The sequence below is a fragment of the Scyliorhinus torazame genome, chromosome 6 (assembly GCF_047496885.1).
Source record: "Scyliorhinus torazame isolate Kashiwa2021f chromosome 6, sScyTor2.1, whole genome shotgun sequence".
Lineage (NCBI taxonomy): Eukaryota > Metazoa > Chordata > Chondrichthyes > Carcharhiniformes > Scyliorhinidae > Scyliorhinus > Scyliorhinus torazame.
In genome coordinates this window covers 200,859,217-200,873,138 of record NC_092712.1, presented here as the reverse complement: position 1 = coordinate 200,873,138, position 13,922 = coordinate 200,859,217, and the positions used below count along the sequence as shown (strand labels likewise).

Below are 13,922 nucleotides of genomic sequence, written 5' to 3'. Positions count from 1 at the left end.
GCCAGTTTGGCTGTAAATTAACCATAAAATATTTGCAGTTTTATTTTTCATGTCTCTTGCCACAGACTATGTTCCATTGTTTGAAATGATTGGTATGGAACTGTATGCAAAACATTTGAATGGCTACACTGAGAACTGCTTTGTGTTTTGGTGTTGAATTTGTTTTAGGTGCCATCTCACTATTGTTGGCACACCAGTTTAGTCTTTGCTCAGTGCTGGCAGCTCTCCCTCTGAGGCATAACGAAGGTTGAGTTGAGAGACCCAGACCAATGCATGAGTATATAATTCAGGCTGGCACATCAATGCAGCTCTGCAAGAGTGTTGTATTTTAGCAGGAGCTATCTTTCACATAAAACATTAAGTTGAGGTCTTTCCAGCCTCCTCAGGTTAATTAATCTACCAAGGTCCAAAGGAGCACAGGATATCTGTTTAACCTCCAGTCAACACCATTAAAAGAGAATCTTGCCCTTAAATGACCAAAAAAGGGTAGGAGGGGTTATTGGGTTATTGGGATAGGGTGGAAGTGAGGGCTTAAATGGGTTGGTGCAGACTCGATGGGCCGAATGGCCTCCTTCTGCACTGTATGTTCGATGTTCTATTTCTTAAGACACTACGACCCCTGTAGAAAGTCACATATTCAAATGTTATGATAACAAGATAACAAGATATGTGATCCTGTAAGCAGTGTAGCTGGAAGCATACAATTGCATAGAGATACTGATGAGTTCAGTGAATGGACAAAACTGTGGCAAATGAACTTCAGTATAGGCACATATGAGGTCATTCACACTGGACGTAAAAAATATATAATTGGGTCCTATGTAAAAGGTGAAAGACTAGAAACCGTAGAGGTCCAAAGTGCAGGTACATTGATTATTAAAATGTCATTACAGGGACATAAAATAATCAAAAAGAAAGAAACGCTGGCATTCATATCCAGAGAAATAAAGCCCAAAGTGTAGAAGTCATGCATCAGTCATCATCATCATCATCAGCGCAGTCCCTCGATTTGAGGATGAAGTTTACTCAGGGTTGCAAGTTTCTGCCATGGGCCTTCATGTGACTGAATAGGCTGATTTCCGATCCACAGATCTTTGGATGAATGCAGGAGGACATTGCACGAGGTGCAAGGATCCAAAGTGCAGGATTTATTTTTCTTCTCTGTCGCCGTTCTGCCTCATCACGAAGGTGTTTGGACTCAAACCGTTTTGCAGCTTGATGGACACGTTGTTGCCATTTTGAACGATTGATAGCAAGCTCCTCCCAGTCAATGCTGCTGAGCTTCAAAGAGAGCATCAGAGTGTCTTTGACAAGTTTTCCTTGTCCTTCCCTGGAACACTGGCCATCTGAGAGTTGATAAAACAAGACCTGGTGTGGGAGGTGCTTTGTGGTCATTCGGACATAGTGCCCAGTCCATCATAGTTGATTTTGCAAAGGTTTTGTCTGATGCTTGTGGAGTTGCCTTCATGGAGGACACTAACATTTTATTGATGGTCCTCCCATTGAATCTGGAGGTAAAGCCCAGGTTAGACTACAGCTGAAGTACTGTGAGTAGTCCTGGGTACCATACTTTAGGAAGGATATTTTGGCCGTGGAGAGAGTACATTGTGGATTTACCAGAATTATGTCTGTTTTTTTGCTGCCCCTAGGCTCACTATTCCTTAGAACCTTCAGTTATCATCCTGAGTTTAATAAATGTAAACAACTAATAAATTATTGTACCTAAATCATTAATCTACTTAACATGAATGAATTATTGATGGTTTTTAAATATTTCTGCTAGATATTTAAAATGACGATTTAAACAATTAATTTATCCGATTTGGTAGCAAAATGGTAATGTTACTGGACTACTAATCTAAAGGCTTGAGTTCAAATTTTACCATTGCAGTGTGAGTGTGAATTCAGTTCAATAAATAAATCTGGAATCCAGGATAGGGCCAGAGCTTCCAAGGAGCGGCAATCATAGGTAGATTGCCACTCCACTCCTTCTAATCTACACTGGAATGCAGCAGTACATTTCTCACCTGGCCTTCCAACTCAACTGGGTGAGGATCAAGCAGCCCGACGGGCTCCCGAGATCAGTTGAGCACAGCAGAATCGGGGCGGGGAGGGGGGGGGGGGCGCGGAGTAAGCCACAAGCGACCATAAAGCAGGTATGTCTCAGCCACTTTGAGAAGTTAGGGTGAAAGTAACTGTGCAAGGTAAGTGGATAGGATTAGAGGGTCAGGTGGTCAATCGGAGGAGAGGTCAGATGGTCAGTCGGCGGGGGTTGGATAGTCCGTTGGGGAGTCAGGTGGTCAGTCTGGGGTGGGGCTGTAGTCGGGGAGCTGGGAACATAGTTAGGGGCTGGGGAGGGTAGTTGGGCCTGAGAGACATTTTGGGGGTTGAGGAGGGTAGTCCAGAGGGGGAGGAAATTGAGGAGGAAGAAGGGTAGTCAGGAGGTCAGGAGGGCAGTTGGGGGGATTTTCTGGTCATTTGGAAGAGAGCCAGGGGAGTTGAGGGTTAGTCAGAGATTTGGGGGGTACAATGCAGGTGACAGAAGGGTGCAGTACTGTAGTTACCTAGGAATTAGAAGCACTTTGAATTCTTCTAACCTTTCCTGGATCACTATTCTGTTAAGAGAACTGGAACCATTCAAAGACTTTGATTTAAATCTGGAGTACATCCCAGGTTCCACCCCTAGATCTTGGAAGTTACCAGCCTACATAACAATGTGTCCATAGAACTACCAGATGATTATACAATCTTAACTGGTTCACTGTTATACTTTAAGAAATGAAATTTGCCATCTTTACTTGTCCGGCGAAAAATGACCTAAGACCCACGATGGTCAGCTCTTAACTGCCCTCTGAAATGTCTTACCAAGCTAGTCATTATACCAAACACTTACAAAAAGAATAAGACCAGACAGACCATGTCGAATTAACCTAGGCATAAATTTTGACATGACAAATGTACACCTGACCAGCTAACACTAAAGTCCTCCACTCTAACATATGGAGGCTTACATGCACCAAAGCTGGGTGCACTGTTTCGCAGACTAATTAAACAAAGCCTGACATAATCATACTCACAGAATCACATCTATCAAATATTGGCACGACTCCTCCAATACCATTCCTGAGTATGTCGTGGTGCAGCTGCAAAGTGGTGTACCGTTGGGAGGGAGTCCTCAATATTGACTCCAAACTCCATGTACTGGATTCTCCGCCCTACCCCGCCACATTTCTGTTTCACCCCGCCGGCGGGATGCTCCGTTATGCCGGCTGGTCAATGGGGTTTCCCATTGTGGGGCAGCCCCAGGCCGTCGGGAAACACCCGGGCTGCCGGCAAAACGGAACATCCCACCGGCGGAGAATCCAGCCAATGTCTTCTCCCAGCATCATGCCAAACATGGGCTAGAAAATCTCTTATGATTGCCACGTTTTCTCAGCTGATCAAACAGTATCCTCCATTTTCAACTCCACTTAGAAGAAAAACTGAAGGTAGCAAGGGAACAGAATGCATTCTGGTTAGGAGACATAAATGTCACTGAATGATAACATGGGCTGGATTATCCGTTGGGAGACTAAGTCCCCACGCCGGCTTGATAACAGTGGTGTTTTACGCCAGGAAAACTGGCGCAGAATGACCACCGATTCCCTGCTCCGGGTGGGCCTAGCAAGGAGGCAGTGTAGAACTCCCAGCTCTGCCTGCCGATATGGTCCAGAGCATTGCTGGGTCCGTGGCCTGCAGCGGCGCCGAGCTTCATGGCGGACGCAGCCTGCGGACCCGGACCGCAAAAGTAGTCCCCCCCTTGGCCGCGCGCACGCCCTGGACCGCCTGCCCACAGTGCCCCCAGCCCCGAATGAAGCCCGCGGATCGGCCCTCCCCCGACTGTGGCAGCGCCGGACTGAGTCTGCAGCCGCCATGCTGAGTTCACGACAGGTGAGACCACACGTGTCCCACGCCATTGGGAACTCGGCCTGTCAGGGATGGAGCATCGCGGGGCGGACCTCAGGCAATGGTCTGAGGCCGTGGATACAGCGTGCAGGGTACACCACTTTTCAGGGGGCGGAGCATCGCAAAGGTGGCACTGCCCCCGATTTGGGCATCATCGGGGATTTTCCGCCCCCTTGCCGAACGCGATTTTGGCGTCGGGGATCGGAGAATCTAGCCCCATATCTGCCAGGCTGGCTGATGAAAGAAACAACACAAGGGTGAAAATCACTGGACCTCGTGCTCACCAATCTACTCTATCGCAGATGCATCTGACCCTGACAGTATTGGGATGAGTGACCCTTGCACATTTGTTGTCGGTACAAAGTCCTGCTTTCACACTGAGGACATCCTCCACATTGTTGCAGGGAAGTGCAGAACAGATACAGCAGCTCAAAACTGGGCACTCATGAGGCGCTGTTGACAATATTGAATTCTTTACTCGTCAGTCTGGCCTCAATAAAACTCGAGATGGATTTGTACGTATTGTATTATTTATTTTTAACCAACTTGCAAGGCTGACTCGCTCCACAGAAATTCAGAACACACAAGCGGTCTCCTGGAGCTCCAGAACCAAGTGAGATCGGAGACAAAGAAATCTTTACAAATCTCATTCAAATGGCATCAAGTTTCACATCTAAGATATACACCTCCTGACCTGGCCATATATCCTGATTGGCTCACTTCGCATTCCTTAACCCTGGGCCTCATTTTACCCAGCATCCTTTTCCCCATCTTTGCCATGCTTTCTGAATCCCTTTGTCCTTTGTTTGTGAACTCACTACTATCAGACTGACTCACATCTACATTATTGTAACTAATATTTGAACTAACTATTTTATATCACATTTGTTTGTTCAATTCCTCATTCCCTCCGTTTATCATTTCATGATAACCTATCGGTCCAATCCGTAGCTATGGCCTCTCAACTAAGAAGATTTGTCGTTGCATTTCCAATTCCTGTCGCAACACCCCGTCATCCGCTGCACCCTCGTGGATCCTAACAGCCTAGATTCTAGGGGCGGTGATCTGTTCCAGTGCACCCTGCATTTTACCCATCACGCATTTAAGGATTGCCAGGCCCACAAAGATGCAGCCGAGTGCCACTGCTAAATACATGGCCATATTTATCAACCAGTCCTTCCAACCTCCTAATCCCCAGTTAGCCCAAGCACCTTATCATACTGTGAGTGGGAATTATCCCGAGGCACGGAAGGCAAATAGCCGGTGGTGCTGAACCCGGATCGTAAGGAAGAGTGACTTGCTCGGGCGGTGTCTCCGAACGCTGACAATGAACCGCCGTTTGGGGAGTGCCCCAAAGCGGTGAAACAGAAAATAACATAGACACCGCTGCGGGGTTCGGGTAGCAGACAACCCGTCCCTGGCCATACAAGCGGTGGTAAATCTGGTAGAAGAGATTCATACTGCCCCGGTTTCCCTCATTCCGGGTCCTAAATGAATTAAGTATATCGCCTGATAACCTATGTTCTAGTTGTACTCCCCTTCTCACACGCTCCGTCCTCTCTCTAGTCCCCCTCTCCCTCTCACAACCTCTTCCTACCCTCTCCGTACAGTCTGACTTTACCTTTATGGCACCAATCTTAACACAGCCAAAATCAAATTTACATGTACTCCAAAAACAAGGCAATGTCCATGTAATGTTCCCTTCCCATCGCCGGGACCGATGCAATTGCTTCATGAGTCCTGCATTGTCCGTTAACCTGATGGCCTTCCATAAGTTGATACCATGTCCTCGTATATGGGGGCAGCGAAGAACGTCACCTCCGCATAAGTGAAATGTCCTTGTAGTTTGGTTGGGGTTACAGATGTAGGTGATATTTCCGTTTTCCATTTCCGTCGCCGATGTCACTCCAAGTGAGGCGAGGCCGAAGGTTACACAGGCGGAGCGGAGACACCCCATCATGCTTCACACTTGTAAAACAGCGCTGGGGAAGGGAGGCAGGTTAGTGACCGACGTTTTTACAGTGGTGGAGGTGGACCCAAGCACTCCGCCCCTCCACTTTAACTGCCGTGGGGATGGTAAGGAGAACTTGGAAGGGCCCCTCCCATCGTGGCTCTGACCCTTTCCGAGTCCAATTTTTGACCATGACATAACTACCAGGCTGCACTGAAAGCGAGCTATGTAATGGGGACGGTGATGGGTGAGCCGCACGGACCTGGCCATGGAGCTCCTTGAGGACCTTAGTGAGGGCTAGAACATAGGTGGTCATTTCTTCAGTCATATGGTGAAACTGAACCAGTCTGGGAACATGCAGGTTCCAGGGAGATCTAAGGGGCCTGCCATAAAGGATCTCTGCAGGAGAGAGCCGGTCCGGTCCCGCAGGTGTAACCCGCAGCTGGAAGAGGGCAACGGGGAGCAACTTAAGCCATGTCAGTCCCGTGTCTGCTCTTAATTTAGCCAATTTAGTATTGAGGGTCTGATTGTGTCTCTCAACCAACCCGGCCGCCTGCGGTCTGTACGCACAGTGTAACTGCTGGCGTATGCCCAACTGGGAGCAGAACTCCTTGTTAATCTGTCCAATAAAATGAGGCCCATTATCAGAACTTAACTGAGCTGGTATGCCATACTGGGGAATGATTTCCCACATCAGAACTTTAACCACAGTTGATACAGCCTTCTTGCAAGGACATTGTATTCTCAGATTTTGTTTCTTAAGTCTTTGTCCTGTGTTATAGATTCCCCAGCCAGAGGAAACAATCTCTCAGTGTTTACCATGTATTGCATATTTCAATAAGAACAAATCTTGGAAACTCCAGAAAATATCAACCCAATTATTTCAGCCGCTCATCATAGGCTAACCCTCTCATTCCAGGGACCAACCTAGTGAATCTCCGTTGTACCACCTACAATGCGAGTATATCCCTTCTTAAATATGGAGATCAAATTCCACACAAGACTCCAGGTGTGGTCTTACCAAAGTCTCACACTATTGTGGCAAGACATCTTTATTATATTACACCAATTTTCTTGTAATAAAGGCATTTTATTTCTAATCAATTGTCATGTTTATTAACAGCCATGAAAACTTCACAATATTGAGAACCTGTGTGTCACGTTCGGTTGCTTGCCTGTTCTGTGGTCTTTGTTTCATCGTATAATCTATTCAAATGTTGGCCTCTACTTACAAGTTTCTGTCTGTATGTATAGACTACTACTGCAAGATCTCCATCTGCCTCTTGCACCATCAGATGTTGTTTTTCAAGCTTATGATCATTTTGTGACACAAGTCACTTCCAGTCTCTCCATTACTACCTCTCCATGACTGCACTTTTCATGCTTTTACTCTATTTGCTAGCCCATGCACCTTCTTAGCCATTATCCTGAACATCCACCAATATTTAAATTTGCCAGATAGAAATTTTAGACATAAAGTTAAAACCCTGGTCAGATCGTTCTCCTAAAGGTAGGCCATAGCTTGGGAAGAACTACGTCAACTTTTCCACCACTACTTGAGCTGGAATTGTTTTTAACTGAATAGCTTCTGGAAATCAGTTATGCATGAACGCAAGAATGTTGGAGATGATCATTGCCTGGCACATGAGTGAACCAATTTTTATTTCCACTTCTTAAACCGAACATGAATGTTGTCCAGGTCTTGCTGCATATGGATACAGTATCCAAGAAGTCAAGAATGGTGCTGAACATTGTGCAATCATGAGGGAAGGTCTTGAAGCACCGGATGATGGTAGAGCCTAGGATACTAACCTGAAGAACTCCTGAAATGATGTCCTGGAGCTGGGATGATTGATCTTCAGCAATAACAACCAACTTCATTTCTGTAAGGTATAACTCCAAACACTGGAGAGTTTTCTTCTTTCTTCCCATTGATTTCAATTTTGAAGGGCTCCACGGTGACACAGTCGGTCAAATGCTTGATGTCACGGGCAGTCTCTCTCCCCTCACCTCTTGAATTCAACTATTTTAGCCATGTTCGTACTAAGGACGCAATGAGGTCTGGAGCTAAGTGTCCCTGGCAGGATCCAAATTGAGCATCAGTGAGCAGATTATTGCTGCGTAAGTGCTGCTTGATAGCATTGTAATGAAACTTTCCATCACTTGACAGAGAGTGGACTGATGGTGTGGTAATTGGCAGTCTGGATTTATCCTGCTTTTGATAGACAGGGTAAATACAGTAGGAAAATTTGAAAAGGCTTTGAATATGGGCCAGTGTTGTTGTTGAGCAAGGAAAGCTTTATAACTTACAACAATCTCCCAAAGTCTATTTGCCAGCATTCCCAGTACCTGGCCTGCTCTCAGCACCCCTATCTTTGAAGCAATGACAGCGGAGGTAGGCAAGGGCAGAGGTACTATTGTACCTGAAATGCCACAAGATGTCCAATGACCTCATACGGGTTGTCAACATCAGTGAATGCATCTTTGCATTGCATTTCCTACACGGCACATGAGTGATCCATTAGCCTCTCACACAGCTCAATACACTTTATCCCCATTACTGAAAGAGCAGCATTCTCAGGCACTTAGGATTCATGCCCAATATCATGCCTAATATTGGGTACCCCACCTCACCCTCTAGAACTACATATGCTGCCAGCCTTAGATCGATCACTCGTTCCTCCCCGTACCCCGTGAAGTGCATCTCAATCCCTATCATGATATGTATATTAACTGAGATGTAAAGAGTTAACAAGTTAATGATAATGCTTTTTACCACGAGAGGGAACCACAGAGTAGTCATATATATATCATGTGACTTCTGGATCGAAGATGGTTAGGCATGAAGGAGATCAGTTGTGTATTTGTGAGTTCTGTAGTTAGAGATAGCATAGTTTAATATAGTAACCTTGTTCTTTCGGAATATGTACGAATCTTACTTAGTAGTGTTAATTAATTAGTTTTGTTCGCTGACAAAGCTTGGTGTTCTTTGTTCAATACGAAGTCTTACAACACCAGGTTAAAGTCCAACAGGTTTGTTTCGATGTCACTAGCTTTCAGAGCGCTGCTCCTTCCTCAGGTGAATGCATAGGTATGTTCCAGAAACACATATATAGACAAATTCAAAGATGCCAAACAATGCTAGGAATGCGACCATTAGCAGGTGATTAAATCTTTACAGATCCAGAGATGGGGTAACCCCAGGTTAAAGAGGTGTGAATTGTATCAAGCCAGGACAGTTGGTAGGATTTTGCAGGCCAGATGGTGGGGGATGAATGTAATGCGACATGAATCCCAGATCCCGGTTGAGGCCGCACTCATGTGTGCGGAACTTGGCTATAAGTTTCTGCTTGGCGATTCTGCGTTGTCGCGCGTCCTGAAGGCCGCCTTGGAGAACGCTTACCCGGAGATCAGAGGCTGAATGCCCTTGACTGCTGAAGTGTTCCCCGACTGGAAGGGAACATTCCTGCCTGGTGATTGTTGCGCGATGTCCGTTCATTCGTTGTCGCAGCGTCTGCATGGTCTCGCCAATGTACCACGCTTCGGGACATCCTTTCCTGCAGCGTATGAGGTAGACAACGTTGGCCGAGTCGCACGAGTATGTACCGCGTACCTGGTGGGTGGTGTTCTCACGTGTAATAGTGGTATCCATGTCGATGATCTGGCATGTCTTGCAGAGATTGCCATGGCAGGGTTGTGTGGTGTCGTGGTCACTGTTCTGAAGACTGGGTAGTTTGCTGCAAACAATGGTTCTTTCTTTGTTCAACATTACGCATCCAATCCATTCAGGTAAAGCAAAGCAGAGAACACCACAGTCCCCACCTCCCCTTCATCCTGCTATCTGCCGTGATGAGCAAGCTGCAGGTGCCACCATAGGGCTCCTTCATCCCACCCTATTCCCTTCCCCTTTCCCTTCTGATTTCCTGTTTTCAGACACTCAAGAACTCCCACCTGTCCAGTCACAACAATCACAGGAATAGGAGACAAAGAGACACAACACTGATAAAATGGTCCCAATCACTTGACCTGACACTTCCAGGCTCCAGCTCAGACACTGGCACTGCATTTACTTTTGAGGCCAGTGCAGATTTGGAATCAGCACATGGTAAGTCACAGAAGGTGCCACCAGACATGGGATAATGGATAACTTGTGCGCCAATTCACCAGATTGCAAGGTGATTTCTGCTATAGATTACTCAATGAGGGCTTTAATGGAGTAGAATACAGGAGAGTGCTGAATAAACATGCATATTGAGATGCCGGCCACTTTGGTTGACCTTCTAGGCAGCTCCTGTCACTATTAAGGAGCATAGAAGGGGTCAGGCTCCAAGTTGATAGAGGTTATTGTGTTGGGCTTGTCCTTTTCATAGCATCTGCACCATCACCCTATGGTACTGCTGATCCAGAGTAACTGTCATTTCTATCCTTTTATCTGTTCGACAACTCACCTACTCCTTGTCATTCTTTATGAGGATGTTGCAAGGCTCTCTGGCAAATGAGCCAAAGCATTCCATAAATTTCACTTGGCTGCAATCAGGGTACCTGCCCCTTTAAACAATTCTACTGTGGGGCCCACCTTGCTGTGTGTTGCTTATTTTTCCAGGAGTGGGTAGCACAGACCTGTATTGGTCAAAGAAGGCATCCTGACACCATATCAGCTGGTTGGGCTGGTGACAACAGTTAACATCAATTCAATATGTTTGGACGCACACAGGGGATGCAGCTGCAATGCATTCATATCAGTGAAGAATATTGCATGCATTGCAGCTGTGCGCAAAGTTTCTCTCAACCATGCTCTGCTACAATTTTGTTCTGGGATCTTCTGATCCTGGCTGTCATTGAAATGTGCAGTGCAGCATTACTTAGGAAATTGTGTCATAGCATAATAGAGTGAGGGGAAGACAGTACACTCCTTTGTACAGCACTAGCCACCGTATTTTGTCTGGTAAGTTTAAATGTCCAATCTTTAATTGTGGGTTAATGAGTGGATTGTTGAGTGGATGGATAGGTCGATGAGTGGCTGAGGTGGACAAGTGGGGGAATGGATTGGTGAATGGGTAATGGGTAGGTGATTATATGATAAGGTGGGTAGATGGATGAATGCATGGATGAGAATGGCAACGTGGGTGGAAAATCCAGAGAGAATTGGGAAACGGGATGTCACGAGGTTCACACCTACAAAGGGCGGGGATCTTATTCAAATGCATTTTTAATAAATATTTATATTATTAATTGGCACCCTGCCACATGATCCCTCCCTCAATAAATGTTAATAGTCACCTCAGCGAGGTTTATAACAGGTATTGAAAAACAAGAAACAGTTGAGGAGCTATCTCTGGGGGTGTAAAGTTAAGTTTAGTCCCCGAGGGACATGCAGGGTACTGCCCCTTGGCACTTCCTCCTGGTACAAGTTGGCACTGCCAGGTGCCTCGCAGTGCCAACCTGTGAGTCCCATGACGGGGAGGGGGGTCCATGACTGTGTGGTGAGGGGCTGGGGAAACTAGCTCTGAGTGGGGGAAGTTGCAGGTATGGGGGGAGGGAGAGGGTACAGGGGGTGCATGCCATGATTCTTCCGTGGTGCTGAGAAGAAGGGAACCGCCAATGATCGTCTGGCAGTGAGTGGGGGCAGGGAGCCCTCTATGATTGCCTGGGGAGGGAGGTGGTGGTGTGGGTGGGGGGGTGGGGGAAGGGGGAGGGGGCGGATGCCCCATATACCTCAATTCAGTTTAATTTATTAGGTGTTGGGAATCGGGATACCCTTTAACGATTTCCTGGATGACTATCAACATAAGTACTCTGAGTATAACTCAGTCAAAGACATTTGCGCCGGGCCCTACGGGAAGGGGAATTGCTTATAAGAGGTTTAAACAGTCTGGACAATTCATGCGTGGGTTCATGTGTCAGGACTTCTGCAGGATCCTGATTCGCATCACCAGTCATACGTCAAGCCTCTGAAGATCCGGAGGCTGAAAGATTTTGACCAATGTCATCGACGAGAGGCACAATCAAGAAATTTTCTCTTGTTTCCATTTTCCTTCAATTTATTTTAAGCTGCAGTTTTGAAATTCATGTTTGATGCGTTTCAAAATCAATTATTTCCTGAGTTTTTGTTAAAAATGATGGTATATTATCTGCACAATCACTGTAAGTAAACAAGTTGATAAGACAAATCTGTTGTTCTGCAAAACCTGTCGTTTGTAAAGCTGTCCATACAGTATTAGTCAATTTTCATCTTTTTATAGAAACCTTGCCTTTAGGCTGTCCACAGTTGGAGGTAATACAATCACTGCAAAAACACAGACCTGTCACGATTGATTACCGAATCGCAATCTTATTCCTACATGACCACATTTAGAGATGGTACGAATGCCAGTACAAATCAGAAGCACCCACGTTTCCTGTCATTGTGTATGAAGTGGCCTAGCCTGCTTTCCGAATTGCCCAACAATTATTCTAAAATGGAGTAGACAGCACTGTTTCACAATAGTATTTTGTGCAATGGTTAGATTTCTGTGTAAAATCACAATGATTATGTGACTATAGGGCAAGTTGGTAAATCTGTAAGGCAGTATGATTCAACACAGCCATATCTACATTTCTGAATTCTACATCTTCACCTATTACCAGTAGAAGTGTGTGCCCATAGGAGAGGCAGCCCTGGAACATTTTCTACTGTGAGAAGGAAGAGATTTAAGAAATAAGAACTGACCACAGGGCAGATGCACTACTCACGCTCTATTTTGAATTAAAGGAAGTTCTGGGCTCCAAATAACCAGGGCATTATACTCGATGCATTCAAACTTGCTCGGTGACTAGGAAGAGTAGTTAATACATAATCCAATTTTAATTTTTCATCAAATGATTATTTCAAGAAGATATTCATTACCCTGGGGAAATGTCAGTGACAATCTGGCAGACCTTCATTTGTAGTTGCACAGTATGCTAACATTGAATATTTTTCATTGGCTTGTAAAAATAGTACCATTCTTGTTGCTACTAACAGAGAGAGGCATCTAGCTAATAAAGTATTCACTGAGCTCCCAATGCTTTCCCAGCACCTAGTAAATTGAATTTCAATAGCAGACTGAGAGAGGATAGCTATTTCACTCAATTCCTAATCACTATCTGTTAATGACAAAGCTCTGCAGGGTTAGGGTTTCCATAGAAACAAAGGCAAATTCTTATGCAATGAGTGTTGAATGTTTGTGAACAACAATAAAGCTTCCACAAAAGTGCAAACAATGCTTTTATCTTATGTGAGCTTGAATTACTACGCAAAACTCAATAAGGGCGGCACGGTGGCACAGTAGTTAGCACTGCTGCCTCACAGCCTGGGGTCCCCGGTCCAATTCTGGCTTCAGGTGACTGTCTGTGTGGAGTTTGCACTTTCTCCCTGTGCCTGCACGGGTTTCCTCTGGGTGCTCCGGTTTCCTCCCACAGTCCAAAGATGAGCAGGTTAGGTGGATAGGCCATGATCAATTGACCCTTTGTGTCAAAGGTTTAGGTGGGATTACAGGAATAGGGTGGGGCGTGGGCCTAGGTGGTGTGTTCTTTCCAAGGGTTAGTGCAGACTCAATGGGCTGAATGTGCCCTTCCGCACTGTAGGGATTCTATGATAATTACTAAATCAGTGTTGTCCACATTAAAAAAAATCCTGTATAACATTCATTATAATGAATGGACAATGTGACACAATGAGTTAGGACTGTTCCACTCCCTGTGGGATTTTAAGTCAAATCCCACAGACTGATGGGATATAAATCTCTTTCCGCTAAGAGACTTAAACAAAATTAATTTGGGCAGTTTCAACCTAGCTCCCAGTAATCATGCAGAAAAACCTTCCACCATTGACATGTCATTTTACTTAGTGACACTGATGATTGACCAACATCGATGTCACTGTTACAGTACAGCATGACTTACTGGCATTGGGAGACACCCGCACTGAATTTTGTTACAACAGTCTAATGTTGCACTAATATTGCAGAATTATTTCCAGCAACAGGTCTATAACGCCGGCTGCTCC

The 13,922-nt window shown here is 45.6% G+C and overlaps 1 long non-coding RNA gene across 2 annotated transcripts in view; it reads right to left on the bottom strand.

Moving 5' to 3' along the window:
* LOC140425766 (uncharacterized) overlaps positions 1-12,680 on the bottom strand; it is a 120,141-nt gene extending 107,461 nt beyond the window's left edge. For both annotated transcript variants that reach the window (XR_011947989.1, XR_011947988.1), the window contains exon 1: positions 12,629-12,680. This is a non-coding gene — a long non-coding RNA (uncharacterized lncRNA). The remainder of the gene's footprint in view (positions 1-12,628) is intronic.
* Between the last annotated feature and the right edge of the window lie 1,242 nt (positions 12,681-13,922).